We start from the raw sequence: 14,747 nt of genomic DNA, 5'->3' as shown, positions 1-14,747 counted from the left end.
CCTCCCTCCCTCTCTCTATCTTTATCTGTCTCTGTCTTTCTCTCTCCATCTCTCTGTATCTCTCTTCATATCTTTCTCCCCATCTCTCTGTCTGCCTGTCTCTTTCTCTTCATATCTCTCATCTCTCCGTCTGTCTCTCCTCTTTTTTTTAAGTTTTTTTTTTTTGCAAGGCAATGGGGTCAAGTGACTTGCCCAAGGCCACAGCTAGGTCATTATTAAGTGTCTGACGTCACATTTGAATTCAGGTCCTCCTGACTCCAGGGCCGGTGCTCTATCCACTGCGCCACCTAGCTGCCCCTCTCCTCTCTCTCTTTCTTCATATCTGTCTCTCTCTGTCTCTCTTTCTGTCTTTCTGTTTCTCTCTCTCTCTCTCTCTCTCTCTCTCTCTCTCTTCAGTGTGGATATCTTGGAAAGATGACTTCCACCTATAGATTTCATAGTAAATCCTCGAGAATAAAATGTCTAACCTATATTTTCTGTTGTAATATTTTAAGGTTTACAGTAGAAATGCTGAGAATTCATCTTTGTGGACTTGGGTCCTCAGGGTTCCCTGAGAAGCAGCACCACAGCTTGTAGCTTGGGAACCCTGGGGGAGAGGATGAACCAACTCACAGCACTGTAAGAGTGAGCACAGCTCATCAGTCTGAGGTCTTCTTTTTATAAGTGGAGAAACTGAGGCACAGGGTGTCCTAGGGGGATTCAGCAGGGCAAGAGTCCTGAAGAAGACCAGGTCTTTCCCCACCCCAGGGCTGCTGGTCTGGTCAAGGCTAGATCTCTGTCTCCAGCCAGTTTTACTGGGACACGGGAGCGATCCTTGCCACTGCCTTCCTGTCAGGGGCCCGGAAAGATTAACGGCTCCGGATTGTGCAACCCTCCCCACCCGGGTAGACAGCCGCCCAGTGACTGCGTTTGATTCTCCCAAGGACTGCATCCAGACTGGGAAGTCTCTCCCCTGCGCTGCAGCAAAGTGAGCTGCGTATTTCATTTCTCAGAGGGAGACAGCTTCTACCTGCCTTATTGGGGAAGGAAGAGGCAACTGGCGTTCGATGACATGCCCAGGGTCACACGGCTAGTAAGATTTGAACTCAGGTCTTCCTAACTCCAGTTTACCTGCCTTTTAAGAGTCTTCTTTTTTAAAACAACTCTGAACCACAAGGATCATAAGGACCTTTTAGTTTACAGATGAGGAAACTGAGTCCTGAAGCTGTTCAATGATGTCCAAGGACACAAGAACATGCATTTCAAGCTGGGTGAGACCCAAGGCCACTTGTCCACCATCCTCCTTTTAGAGGGGCGGACACGGACCCAGCAAACAGTCACACGGATGTTGGGCAGCCGGGCCAGAATGCAAGCCCAGGTCCTTTGGCCTCACCCCCCCCCCCAAATTAGGCCACAGAAAGCTTCCTGCTAGTGGTCCTGGCTCCGGTAGAACACTCGAAGGAGGGGGGAGGGAGAGGCAGTGCCAAGGCTGACGGCCACCGTTCAGACACACACGTGGGCACAGTGCCATGGCCTGTTACAGCCGGTGTGATTCAGTAGCTCACGTCTGTGCCTTCTTGGGATGGAAGGTGGGGGTAGGGGAAGGGATTATGTCAACAAAGTCATTTTTATAAGTGTCATAACAAGCAAGGGATGATTCATCTTGATATAATAAAGCATGTGAAGGAGGAAAATCCTTTTTTCCCTGAGCTGTTTTCATTTCAACATTTTCTATACTATTGCCATGACTTCAAATCCCTATTGGAGGGGGTGGCTAGGTTGCACAGTGGCTAGAGCACTGGAGTCAAGAAGACCTGAATTCAAATCCAACCTCAGACACTTAATTATTGCCTAGCTGTGTGACCCTGGGCAAGTCACATAACCCCACTGCCTTGCTAAAAGAAAAAAATCCTTATTGGATACCAGGAGATGAGATGTGGGGGTCCTGAAGGAGCTGGGTTCCAGCCTCAGACGCAGAAGGAAGATGCTTAATTGACCCAAATGCCACCTTGGCTATTGGAGGGTCTCTTGCTTTGCCCCCCCCCCCAACCCTTTGGTTTCCCCATAGACTCTGCAGGTCTTTCCTCCTTTGATGCTTTCCATGCTTTCCCTCGGGCTCCAGGAGGCCAAGGCCCTGTGCTGGCCTCCCTCCTTGCAGGGTGGACCAACCTAACCCAGTCAGGAGAGGCCTGGAGCTTTTTGACTATAACAATACTAAGATCAACAGAGATTATGAGGAGAGAGTGAGAGGCCGATTAGTGAAGTCTGTTGTGAAGTCTGGTGAGACCTGAGTTTGAATTCTGCCTCTGACACTTCCTAGCTCTGTGACCCTGGATAAGACACATCGCTGATGCTCAGTTTTCTCATCTGCCAAGTGGGATAAGTAATAACCACTGGAGCCCCCTTCCAGGGTATTTGTGAGGCTCCAATGAGAGAATGACTTTCTGGAGGGAAAAGAGGTATGCTCCCCCACCCCCACCCCAGCATAAGCTTACCGAAGCATTTTGGGGGGAGATCACTAGAGTTCTAATCCCAGGATCTGGGTTCAAATTCCACCTCTGTGACATAGAGAAGATACTTCTGTTCTCCTTCTCTCTATCTCCTTTCTTCTTAAGCCTTCCCACTTCATAAGACCCATCCAAAAGAAATGGCCCTGATAGAAGTGAGGAAGGAAGGCATGAGGCTTTAAGGACATAGGATCACAGACTTAGAGGTGGAAGGAAGAAAAGAAGCATTTAAGTGTCTATGTGGGCCCGGGGCGTCACTAATATTATCTTGTTTGATCCTCGCAGTAATCCTGGGAGTGAGGCGCTGTTTTTATCATTCACATTTTATAGATGAGGAAAGTGAGGCAATCAGGGTTAAGAGACTTGTCCAGGATCACACAACTAACAAGTGTCTGGGTTCAGGATTCTATCCACTGCACCGCCTAGCTCATCCAGCCCAACCTTCTCATTGTACAGATGAGGGACCTGAGGCCTAGAGGGGCTGGACTTCAACCTAGCTCCACTGACTCCAAACCTGGTGGTCTTTCCCCCACACCCCACTGCCTTCCTCTCTGTGGCACCTTCCTCCTCCTCCTCCTGGCACCCAACACCATTCTTCTTGGGCCAATTGATGCCAAAGAGATGGAGGGGCAAGGCATTCAATTCAGTTCCATCTCTGGGGTCTTTGGGCTGGGAACAAAAGTACAAGTGATCGCCTTTCATGGACACTGGTTTTGAGCTTCATGAGCCACCCTAGGAGTTAGGAAGAGGGAAGGGATTCTTCCAGTCTTTGTCATGGAAGTTGGGCATTCAGCTTGAGCATGGCCATTTATTCCATCCGGGGACATGGTGAGGACCCCACTGAAAGGGCCAACCACAGTCCCAGAGGCCTTCACTCAGAGCCCTCAGGTGAGGGGGAACCTGCTACGTGCCGAAGCAGCCCAGCCCATTCTGGGAGATTCCCATTAGATAATTCTTCCTGGCTTAAAGTATGAATCTGTCTCTTTACCCCCACCAATTGTTACTGTTCTACCCTCTGAGACCCAAATGACCAAGTCCAATCTTCCCAAACGACTTGCCAGTCACTCCCTGCACCTCCCATGCTTTCCTCCCTCTTCATCATTCTCTTCTTCAGGCCAAACATCCCCATTTCCTCCAATTAATCCTTACCTGCCATTGTCACTTAGGACCTAGTATCATCCAAGGACAGAACAGTCCAGAATCAAGACCAAACCTCAGGCTCCCTCCTTGAATGAAACCCTAGAAGACTCAGGATTTGGTAACCTTGGAAAGCCAGTTGCCAACATCATCCTGGTTTGGGGCAGTTCTCTCTTTTCAATGGTCGCCCCCATGGTCAAGAGCCAAGCTTCAAGATCAGTCTTTGAACCTCGGTCCTGAGAAGACGAATAGATCAACGGTGTAATTCTTCCTGATTCTCTAATAAAAGTCAACTTCCCGCTCTTGATGATTGTAATAGAGTCTCCCAGACACTGGTTGATGTTAGTTGGGCAAGATGCCCTGCTTGGCCAGTGGCACTCGCTGCCTCAAGGACCGAGGTCCAAATCATTTTCCTATTGCAGATTTTACTTGACCCTGGAGAGCAGATGATGAAACATACCTTCTTTATCTTCTTAGGACAGAAGGGGAAGGTTCTGGACCCAGAAGAGAGTTTGTATTGTCTGAAAGTGATGCTGTTAAGGAGAGTTTTATCTAATTCTTTTTTTCTTTTATTATTTATTATTGTAATTTTAGAATTTGCCTCTTGGCAATTTTCGATGTTTCCCTTTTTAATTTACTTGTGGATAACTTTGGCAGCAAGACGGAATTTCTCAGTCTGGTCAAGGCTGGTTATCTGCCCAGCTTGGGCTCTGACCATAAAAGCATGTAAATTAGAAATTAGAAATGAAAGAGAAGACTTTGGGGGCAGAACCACTTGATGTTTTGCTCTTTTGGAAGCAGCTGGGAGTAGGAAAACTACTCGCTGGTACATAGGACATTGAGTGGACTTCCTTATGAGACCACCCCCCGCCCCACCGCCACTGGATCCTCTGAAGCCTTGCCCCTGAGCTGCAGTTGGATATGGGCCATATTGTAAGCCAACCTATTTGCAGTTAGTAAAGGCCTGCAGATTGCCAGAGGTTTTGGACGGAGACATCTACTGGACGACAAGGAGATGGGGGCACCAGACTTGCAGTCTCGGGTGGAATGGGAAAAAAATATAAGGGAAGCAGAGAATAGAGGAAAAAAGGATGCTTAATTTGAGTATGGCATCTTCCCTTCACCACCCCCATCCTTCACCCATCTTTTTGTGTCCCAGGCTGCCTCAAAAGCCATGGATCATGACCACTCATTGGATTGTTCATCCTGAGCTTAAAGAATCATTCTCCAAATCTTTCCATGGATCTCAGTACATTTCTCAAATTGTTACTTCTTATGACCCAGATTCATCGAAGGGCAGAACAGTATAGATCTTGGAAAAAGAGCAATGACCCAAGAGCCAGGGAGCCCAGATTCAGGCATGGTGGGGCCACTTCTGAGTTGTGTGGTCTGGGGCAAAAGTCTCTGCTCAACTCTGGGCTTCCATTTCCACCTCAATAAAATGGGATTGGGGTGGCTAGGTGGCGCAGTGGATAGAGCACCGGCCCTATAGTCAGGAGGACCTGAGTTCCAATCCGGCCTCAGACACTTAATAATTACCTAGCTGTGTGGCCTTGGGCAAGCCACTTAACTCCATTTGCCTTGCAAAAAACAAAAAAAATAAATAAAATGGGATCAAATTTAGTGTTTAAATTGTGATTAAACAGTGATTAGATTCAATGTTTATTAAGAATCCAGAACCAATCGGTAAATATTAAGGGCCTGAAGCCCCTGTAACTAAGCTCTGGGAGTGCAAAAAGAGCCCTCGAGGAGCCTCCAGTCAAATGGGGGAGAACTGTGTAACAAATGTGTGCAGACAAGTTCTTAACGTGATCTGTAGGAAACCCCAGGACAGAGAATCGGTCTGGAATCCGGACAAGTTGGAGGAGGCTTCCTAAGGAAGCCAAGAGGAAATGAGGCTCCAATGAGATGATTCTAATGATTATTTGTAGACAAGTCATGGCTGGGGAGTCAGGAAGGCCTGGGTTCCTGGCCAGCCTCTGACACACACTTGGGCAAGGCCCTCAACCTCTCTTTGCCTCTGGTTCTTCTCTAAGACTCTAAGGTATGGAAGAGTGGTTGACTTGTATCAGTGAAGGGAGTGCTCCCACCAGGAGGTCCTCACATGGATGAAATCTCAGATCTGGACAATAAATGCAATCACTTATATTTATTGAGTATTTGATGGGTTTATAAACCATCCTCTCCTTTGAGTCTGACACCAGCCTTGTGGGGTTTGTGGTACAAGGACTATTGCCCTCATTGAAGGGGAAGTGACTTTCCAAGGGTCACGCGGCTAATTAACATGCTTTGCCCTAACTAGAGCTCCCCATGGAGACTGTGTGGGTTTGCGGCTGTTGGGGAGACTGCTGGCCATGGATAGGGTGGATGGGAATATACCCCAGCAAATTAATTGAGTGTTCCTTGCTTAGCTCGTCGCCCGAGCTTAGTTACAGTTCTGTACGCAGGACCCAATCTGACTGGTCCAAAATGATGACCCGATGCTTCAGCTTTGTCAGATTTGGGGCTGAAAAGAGGCAGAGAGGAACTTTCCTCCATTATGGAAAATCAAGTCTCATTGTTTGGGCTGGATTCGATGGGATTTAATCAAGACTCCAGCGTGTCCTCTGGAGAAATTCTGAAAGGTAGTGACCAGAGGACTGGGTTGGGAGTCAGAAGGACCATCTTCAAATCTTGCCTTCAGAAGGGCAAGGGACCTCCCTGACTGATGATTTCCTCCTTTGTAAAGTGTAGATGAGGATACCTTCAATTCATCATTTGGCTAAGCCCTAGATGTTGAAAAAGAATCATTGAACAATTAAACAATAAATAAACAATAAAACAAATCATTAAACAAAAATGAAAATTAGGTAATAAAACAAACTGACTTCTTTAAAGCAAAAGTCCCTTGGAAAGTTAATGCCAAGGGTCTTTTGTTTTTTAAATGTTCATTAGTTGAAAAAATATTGGGAAAGTTTCATCCTTGAGTTTCTGGAGTGTGCTGATGTCTACGGCACCCAGAGCTGACCGCAGTCCTCCAATTACCCAAAGACAAGACTGAACCAGGCTGCCACCTCCCAAAGAGCTCTGGTCTGACCCAGCCTAGGGGGGTGCTACCTCTCCCAATGCAAGCCAAGCCATTCCAGCTGTGTCTAGTACCGCTGTTAGAGGTGCCTTAGGGCCCAGGGCCACGTCTTAATGTTCTGGCAGGGAAAGCCTGGCCTAATCCTCCCTAGCACCTGCCAGGTGGCAGAGCCCGGGCTACTTGGTACAGTTATGTCACAAGGTAACTTTCTCCATGACCTAAGAAGGTCAGCCAAGTCCCGACTGGATGCCACAGTTCATGGAGAGATAAGTCCCAGGTCCAGATCATCTTGGACCTGGACAGCCCCCTTGAAGCATCAAGTCCAGCCTGCCCCAGAGCAAAATTCTTCTGGTAGCAGACCAATGAGGGGTCGGTCAGCTCCTTCCTGAGATGCCCAGTCCACTTTGGGGAAACATTCATTGGAAGGGGCTGTTTTCCTGCTGCCCAGACTATATATGTCTCTTGATAACTCTCCCCCCACACTGAGGGGGATGGGGAAGGAAGAGGAGTAAGCGTTTTTTAGGGCTACGGGACTGCGCCACTTACTGTTCTTTTGAACCAACACTCTCTCATCTGAGACTGAGCAGCTCCTGCTGCCTCTGGGTGGGGGAGCAGAACATGCCCGGTCCCTAGTCCCCAGGTCGGACCTTTGGGCATCCAATACTCAAGGCAGGACTCAGGAAGAGGAGTGATGGAATGAGGCTACAAAGATACCCGGCTTTCTATCCTAAAAGCAATAGGGAGCCCTGGAAGATGTTTGAGCAAGTGAACGGTGGAGTCTCCTGTGCTTGGGGCATATCATTTGGGCAGCTGTGGCTGAGTATGAGCCAGAGAGGACCAGGGTGGTGGCCTGTGGGTACAGAGGAAGAGAATCTCATTTGAGAGAGATTATAGAAAAACAATCTAGTCCCATTTCTTTCTGCTAAGGCTCGCAGCCCTCAGGCAGGCTGCACTATAGAGACGATTCTGGCTTGGGTGTGGGTTGGGGCTCACTGATATCCATCATTCCTTCTGGTTCTTTCCATGAAATTACATGGAGCCGGGTGTCCTGGACTCTCTGACATTGGGGCTCCCCAGGTTACACTCTTGAAAATTTGACACCAGCCCCCTTTCCCTAGGGGGAGAAGTGGGGAAGAGGCTGCCAGACCTCCCCCTCATGTCATCTTGTAGAAGTGGCTTGTCAAAGAGGGCAGCCTGGAGGAGGGAGACAGTGCAGTCGCTTTGTTATATAGGATTTCTTATATAGGATATGGAAATCTTTCCTCAGCCGAGGCCCTTGTCAAGGTCAAGGTGATTTCAGACCAGAGTCAGTAAGATCTGAGACAATCCAAATCCCACGTGGGGAGGAACAATTCCTCTGGAATCTAGTGACCAGCACTTGGTAAGTAAGTATGACCCAGTGCTGGAGATGCAGTGACAACGTCAAATCAGTCCTGTCCTCAAGGAGTCTACATTCTAGCAAGTATGAACAGAGTGCTGTTTTTCAGTCACTTGTGATCCTATTTGGGGTTTTCTTGGCAAAGAAGGGTTTGCCATTTCCATCTCCAGCTCATTTTATAGATGAGGAAACTGTGGCAAACAGGGTTAAATGACTTATCTAAGGTCACACAACTAATAGGCACCTGAGGTTGGATTTGAACTTGGCCCTTCTGATTGCAGGACTGGCACTCTATTTACTGTGCCCACATTCAGAGTAGTTACATGGTAATCTGAACAGGAAGACACTAGTAATGGGGGAGGAGGGGACTGGAAAAGATGTCCTATAGAAGGTACCATTGGAATTGAGTCTCCAATGAAAACAGGAATTCTGGGAGCTCAAGGTGAGGAGGGAGAGCCTGTCCATTATAAGAAACTGCAAGGAATTCCACCTGGCTGATGCACAAGGGGTGGGAAGAATAGTGATGAGCATTGAGCCTGGAAGGGTCCTTTATGGCTCAGGGGTGACTAGATGGGGCCGGAGGGAACCTCTGGAGATTTTTCAATAGATGAGCGGGACCTGATCAGACCTGGGCTTTAGGGATGCCTCAGTTTATTCATCTGTAAAGTAGGTGGGGGGGGTGTTGCTCAATCCGAGTATGACTTCAGAGGACCAATGATGAAGCACTGGGCAGAGGTGATGGGCTCAGGATGCAGGATGAGACGTTTATTTTTGGACATGCCAATGAGGTCATTTGATTTGCATGACTGGCATATGTTACAAAGGTTTTCTTTATTTTATTTTATTTTTTGAAGGGAAAGAGGTGAGAAGCAGAGAAAATAAATGCTTGTTAGTAAAAAAAAAAGTTGTAATGAATGAAATCAAAGGGCTGGATTAAAAAGTGAGCCAGGACTTTGTTTATACGGTTTTATGGGTGATGAAGGTTTGCTTTATCCTGGGTCAACCATCCCCAGTTGTCCTGGTCCATATCTGGCCACTGGATCCGGAAGCCTCTGGAGGAGAAAGTGAGGCTGGGGACTTAGCACAGCCCCCTCACAAAAACCCAATTATGTCATGGTCCTCTTGGAGAATGAAGGACGAACAACAGTGAAGTCCATCCTGGGTGCTATCCTGCTCAACTGGTGCCATTGAGCCTTCCAGCTGAGTCATCCTGAACATTTGAACTGAACTGAATCAAGAGCTGAAATCTCCAGCCATGAATATCCACAACAGGAGGCAGCTCTAGGCGCTGGACCATCTGTCCCTGGAGCCATCCCATGTGTTCTAAGGCAGGGCGGCCCGGCTTTGCTTTGGACATCTTTAAGGTCTCTTTGTAGCTTAGGAGAAAGGGGAGAAGGGAGAGAGGAAAAGGAGAAAGGGAGAGAAAGAGGTGGGCCAAGGCCCTGCCTCACCAAAGAGTAAGCCTGGGCTCTAAGGGGAGCTTTTAGGATGAAGTCAAGCATGGGATGGGGTCTGGGAGATGACCGTTGTTTCTCCAAGTGGAGGCCAAGTATCTTGGAGATCAGCATTGAGAGGCAGTCTGAATCGTCTAATTCCCCACCCTAGAGCCCCCTTCTGCTTTTCTCTCCTCCCTCAACCAGTCTCAATCCGTTTTGTTAACTATCCTTGCTAAATTCTTGGTTCAGTTTCTTCCTGGGAGAACAATCTTCTCATAGATGCCGTTTGGGGGAGGGGAAATGTTTGGGGTCATGTGACGGGACTCTGGGGCTCTATCTGGGAAAATTAGCAACCCCAGAAATGTGGGCACGTAGCGAATCATCGTCCTCATCAATCAGTCACTCCCTAAGTATTTGTTAAGTGCCTACTGTGTGGTAGGCACAGTTCCAGGGGCTGGGTTGCAGAGAGAAAGATGGAGCCATCCCTGGCCTTGAGGAGCAGGAGCACCAGGGGTGTGTACCGGTCAGAAGGGGATTTGATTTGGACGTCGGGCCGCAGGGATTGCCATATGAGGAAAGAGGATTTTAACGCCCCGCAATGCCACAGCTGGGAGCAGTTTGGATCACGTTTCCTATGGCTGACTCAGAATACACTCGTGTTCATGCTTATGCCCAATCCCCCCCATCCTATATGCAATCATGACAAAGTGCACCCAAGACCTGTGGCTACTATTTTTACTAAGAATGTGGAATTGGGCTTTGGGGGGAGTTTCGCAGTCAATAGGCAATGTCCTTTTTTTTAATATTTATTTTTTCCATTAACATGCAAAAATAGTTTTCAGCATTCATCCCTTTTCTACCACTCTCCATCGCTCTCCCCTCCCCATGGCAGCAAGCACTCCGATCTAGGTTAGACATGTGCCATCGTGTTTAACCTATTACCGTATTAGTCATGTTGGGAAAGGAATGGAACTAAAGGGGGGAGGGGAACCCATGAGAAAGAAAGAAAAAAGCCTAAAAGGAGTTTAAAAAAGGGAACAAAGGATGCTTTGCTCTGTGTTCAGACACTGTAGTTTCTCTGGACCCATAATGGGTCACTCAGGGATGTCTTTGATCACTCAACTGCAGAGAGGAACCGCGTCCATCATAGTTGATCCATCTCACAATGTCGCTGTGTGTGTGTGTGTGTGTGTGTGTGTGTGTGTGTGTGTGTGTGTGTATGTTAGGCTTGACATCCCTTCCAACTCCAGGATTCTCTAGGATTCCATGATAAGGAAAGTCAATTCATTGTGTCCTTGACCTTTAGTCTTTTCGCCTCTTAAAGACTGGGGTTAGACTAGATGGGTCCCTTTCCGCGCTAACGTCTTAGGAAAGGTCCTCGTCCCCTTTGATGAGGTTCTTTCCAGTGGTTTTCAGAGAGAATCTCAGAATTGATAGGGGAGAGAGTGGCCATCTAGTGCAGCCTGAAAAAAGAATCCCACCTACAAAAACCCCAACAAGTGATCATCCAACCTTTGATCTCCAGCAAAGGGGAGGCTACAACCCCCCCCCGGCACCCCAATGCATTAGGGGACAACTTTCATCCTTATAGACATCAGTTTTGAACAAGTCTCTTTCCACTTTCCCCCATTACTCTGGTTCTGCCCTAAGGGCTAGACAGAACAAGGCTAATCCCCCTTCCATGTTCCCTTTCAAATTGGTAAGGACCCCCACCATATTCCCCTGAGTCTTCTCTACTCCAGGCTAAAAACTCCCAGGTCCTTCAACCACAAGTGACTTGAATTCAGATCCTGCAACATCATGGCTGCCCCCCCCCAGACCAAACTGATCAATCCATGTTGTTTTAAAATTGGGTCACCCAGAACTAAGCTTAGTCCTTGAGATGGGGGACTGTCACCTTTTTACTTTTGGAAACTGAGGATTACAATAGCTCTCTTGGTTTCCAAGTGAAAATTCGTTTCCCAGGATTCTAACTCCACACTTCCTTCCAATGGGTGCAATTTCTGTGGCCTTTTCAGCAAGAATTCTTTTTATTTTGAACTTGATAATCACCAACCAACACAAACATTGCAATTTATGATGGAGAACAAAAGAGTTTGTGTGATCATTAGGAAGCTTCTAGTCTAAGAAAGTCATCTTTCCTCTTCCCATCAGCCAGAGCTGCCTCCCACTCTTTTCCCTCCTCCCCTGGTCTGAGAGGAATGCAGGTTAATTCTGGGAAAAAATTCTTGCCTGAGCATATTTGGAGAAGAATATGTTACCATGGGAATTTGAAGAAGCACATTCAGAGAAATCTTTTTTTGGTTTTTAATGATGGTTTGTACACAGTCTTAACCAAAGGAAAAAATTGATCTCAGCCTGGGAGCTGATTCAGGGGTCAAGGTTAGTCATTATCTCCCAGACTGGATCTAGTGACTTGTTTTTATTTCTTGTGCCAGGATAATGAACTCAGAATGGAAACTCCTCTCACTTAAGCCTGTGGAGGTAGGACAGGAAGTCATGAGATCATAATTTAAAGCTGGAAGCAGCCTCAGGACCATTTGGCTCAACTACCTCATTTTACACCCTGGCGGTCAGCACCGTAGGTCAGATTTGAACTTGGGTCCTTTGACTGTCATGTCAGTGCCATACTACTTCTGAATCATTCCTGTTGTAGAGAATGGGAAACTGAGGCTCAGTGTATGTAAATGGGTAGCTCCAGATCCACCTAGCTGGCAAAGAGAATAGACTAGAATTCTTTGTAGTCAGACGCCAAGGGCTAACCCTGTCATTCCCTGCTCTGGAACCTCAATGGCTCCTGAGTCTACCCCGTCGGCCTCTATTCTTGGACCATTTCACATGCTCTGAGCTCCAGCCAAACCCGGTGCCTCCGCACAGACGGTCCCTCGTTCCTGGAAGGCACCTCCCTCCTCCTGCTAAGATTCTTGGAATCCCTAGCTCCTTTCAGAGTGCAAATCAAACATCACCAACATGACAACATGCATTCCTCCACTGCCCCCGGAATGTAAATGCTCTTGTATGGTGAGGGTTGGACTTGGCATCAGTTCAAATCCAGCCTCAGATACTGGCTGGGAGCCAACCAATTCAAACTTCCCTCTGCCTTGGTTTCCCCAACTATAAAACAGAGATAATAATAGGGCGTAACTCCTAGAATTGTTGCAAGGATCAAGTGATATCTAGATATGACTCTAGACATCTATGTATATCTAGATATATATGTGTACATATGTAAAGCGCTTAGCACAGTGTCTGGTACACAGCCTTGTACTCATCTCTCAGCCTCAGTTTCCTCACCTGTAAAATGGGATTAAGGACAATTACTTATATTGAGGTCATCTTATATCTCCAACACTTGGCATGGTGTAGCCTGTAGTAGGTTTGTAGTAAATGCTTGTTATCGAAATTCCTTAACCTTGCTCAGCCTCAGTCTCCACTTCTGTAAAAGGGAGATAATCTTTGTGTTGCTCATCTCACAGAGAGATCTCTGGTTCTCCCTTGTGAAGTGGGTAGTGCAAGGACTAGGCCCACTTTATAAAAGAGCCAGATGAAGCTCATGGCATCAGTGAGAATCACATTGAAGTGACTTGTCCAGGGACATTCAGATGAGTCTATCTTGTGTCAGAATTTGAAGCCAGGTCTAGCCATAACACCATACTCATGCTGTTGCGCTGCCTTCACTTGATCAAGTGCCAGTCTTGTGAATACCCAGGGATTAATTAACCAGGGATGGCTCAGATCCCGGAGACATCCTGCTATGTGGGAAGGGCTGACTGACTGGCATTTTGGAAGGTCAGAGTCAGGGGAGTTAGAATGGAGAGGGATGGTTTGACTTTGAGTGATCTTTGACAAATGACATCACTGCTCTGGGCCTCAGTTTCCTCATCTGTAAAATAAGGGGCTGGTCTGGATGGCCCCTGAGGCTTTGTCCTCGACAGACAGTGGCTTTGGTTAAGGACTCCACTACTTTGGACTTCTGGGGTTTCATGAAATTTCATCATTCTTTTAGATTTCATTCATTTTTGAGCATTGGCTTGGGAAGAGATGGGCAGGGCTGGGAAAGGAAGGAGCCCCTGAACTTGGGAGCCAGCCTGGGAAGCCAGTTTTGCTTCATTCACTAGAACACAAAGAGACTTTCTTGCCAGGACATGCTGGGTGGGATGCCTGGCGCTCTCACCCCCAGGCCCACCACAGCTCCTCTCGAGGCAGGCATTGGCAGTGTCTGAATTCCCACTTGGCTGCTAGCAATGGAACCCAACTGGCTCCCAGTCAACTGTACAAAAAGCCTTTGGCGCTCCATAGGTAGCTTTTCAGGACGGGATGGCAGCTATAAAGGTCTTCTCACTAGAAGGGCCAGTCGGGTTTGCTTTTTCCTCTTCAGCTTTTCAAGGGGAGCAGACTCCGAGATGGGCCTGAACGTGTCTTTCTGTGCTGAGTCAATGGAGAGGGAGAGGAAGGGTTTCTCCTTGGAGACCTGCATGTTCATTAGTTCTATGACCTTGGACCCATCACTTGACCTTGGGGTTCTGGGCCCCTACTGTGACCTTGGGCCAGTCCTTGGCCTTCTCTGGACCTCAGTTTCCTCAACTTTGAAAGGAGGAGATTGGACTCTGAGGGCCACTCCACCCCTTGAGCTGTGATCCTTTTTTTGAACTCATAACCTCTAAGGTCACTTTTGACTTCCTATGCATGAGTCTCCCAAGCAGATGGTAGAGAAGAAAGCCCCAGCTCCATTTTGCTTTTAAGATTAAGAGAAATGTCTCTTAAACTCTCCATGCCCCCAGAAGGAATACCCTTGGGGAAGACCAGCCTCTCTCTGGGGGAAGTTGAAGGTTGGTGAGGGTAAACCCCTTGCCCTCTTGACCTCATAGGGTCGTTCTGTGGCTTTCTAACCATCAAGCTCTGCAGTAGTACTATGGCCCTCTGGGGCCTTGGCATCGATTGTAGTTCGACTCTAAGGAATTCATAAGGTGGAGGCTGTGAACTTGTTTTCAAATATTCCGATAACTGTATTTCAGTGCAATGGGTTTCCTTTCCCATTCTGGGAAGTTTATTTTATTTTATATATTTACGAAGCTGATTCCTAGAAGGGGTCCCTGAGCCACACCAGTCAACCTACCAAGGGGCCAGGAGCCCTAGAAGTGAAGACCCAGGATCTGAGGGGGGCCCTGGGCTGGGAGGTGGATGTGATGTCTTCCTAGGCCTGCAAGTCTGGAAGGGTGGGCCTTGGATGTACAGGTCAGTTTTCT

The 14,747-nt window shown here is 47.7% G+C and overlaps 1 protein-coding gene across 1 annotated transcript in view; it reads left to right on the top strand.

Moving 5' to 3' along the window:
* Positions 1 to 14,747, top strand: part of RAMP1 (receptor activity modifying protein 1) — an 83,379-nt gene that overhangs the window by 9,397 nt on the left and 59,235 nt on the right. The window lies entirely within an intron of this gene.

The sequence above is a fragment of the Macrotis lagotis genome, chromosome 5, assembly GCF_037893015.1.
Source record: "Macrotis lagotis isolate mMagLag1 chromosome 5, bilby.v1.9.chrom.fasta, whole genome shotgun sequence".
NCBI classification, from domain to species: domain Eukaryota; kingdom Metazoa; phylum Chordata; class Mammalia; order Peramelemorphia; family Peramelidae; genus Macrotis; species Macrotis lagotis.
Note: the sequence above shows the minus strand (reverse complement) of the source record. Positions and strands in the feature narration are given on the sequence as shown.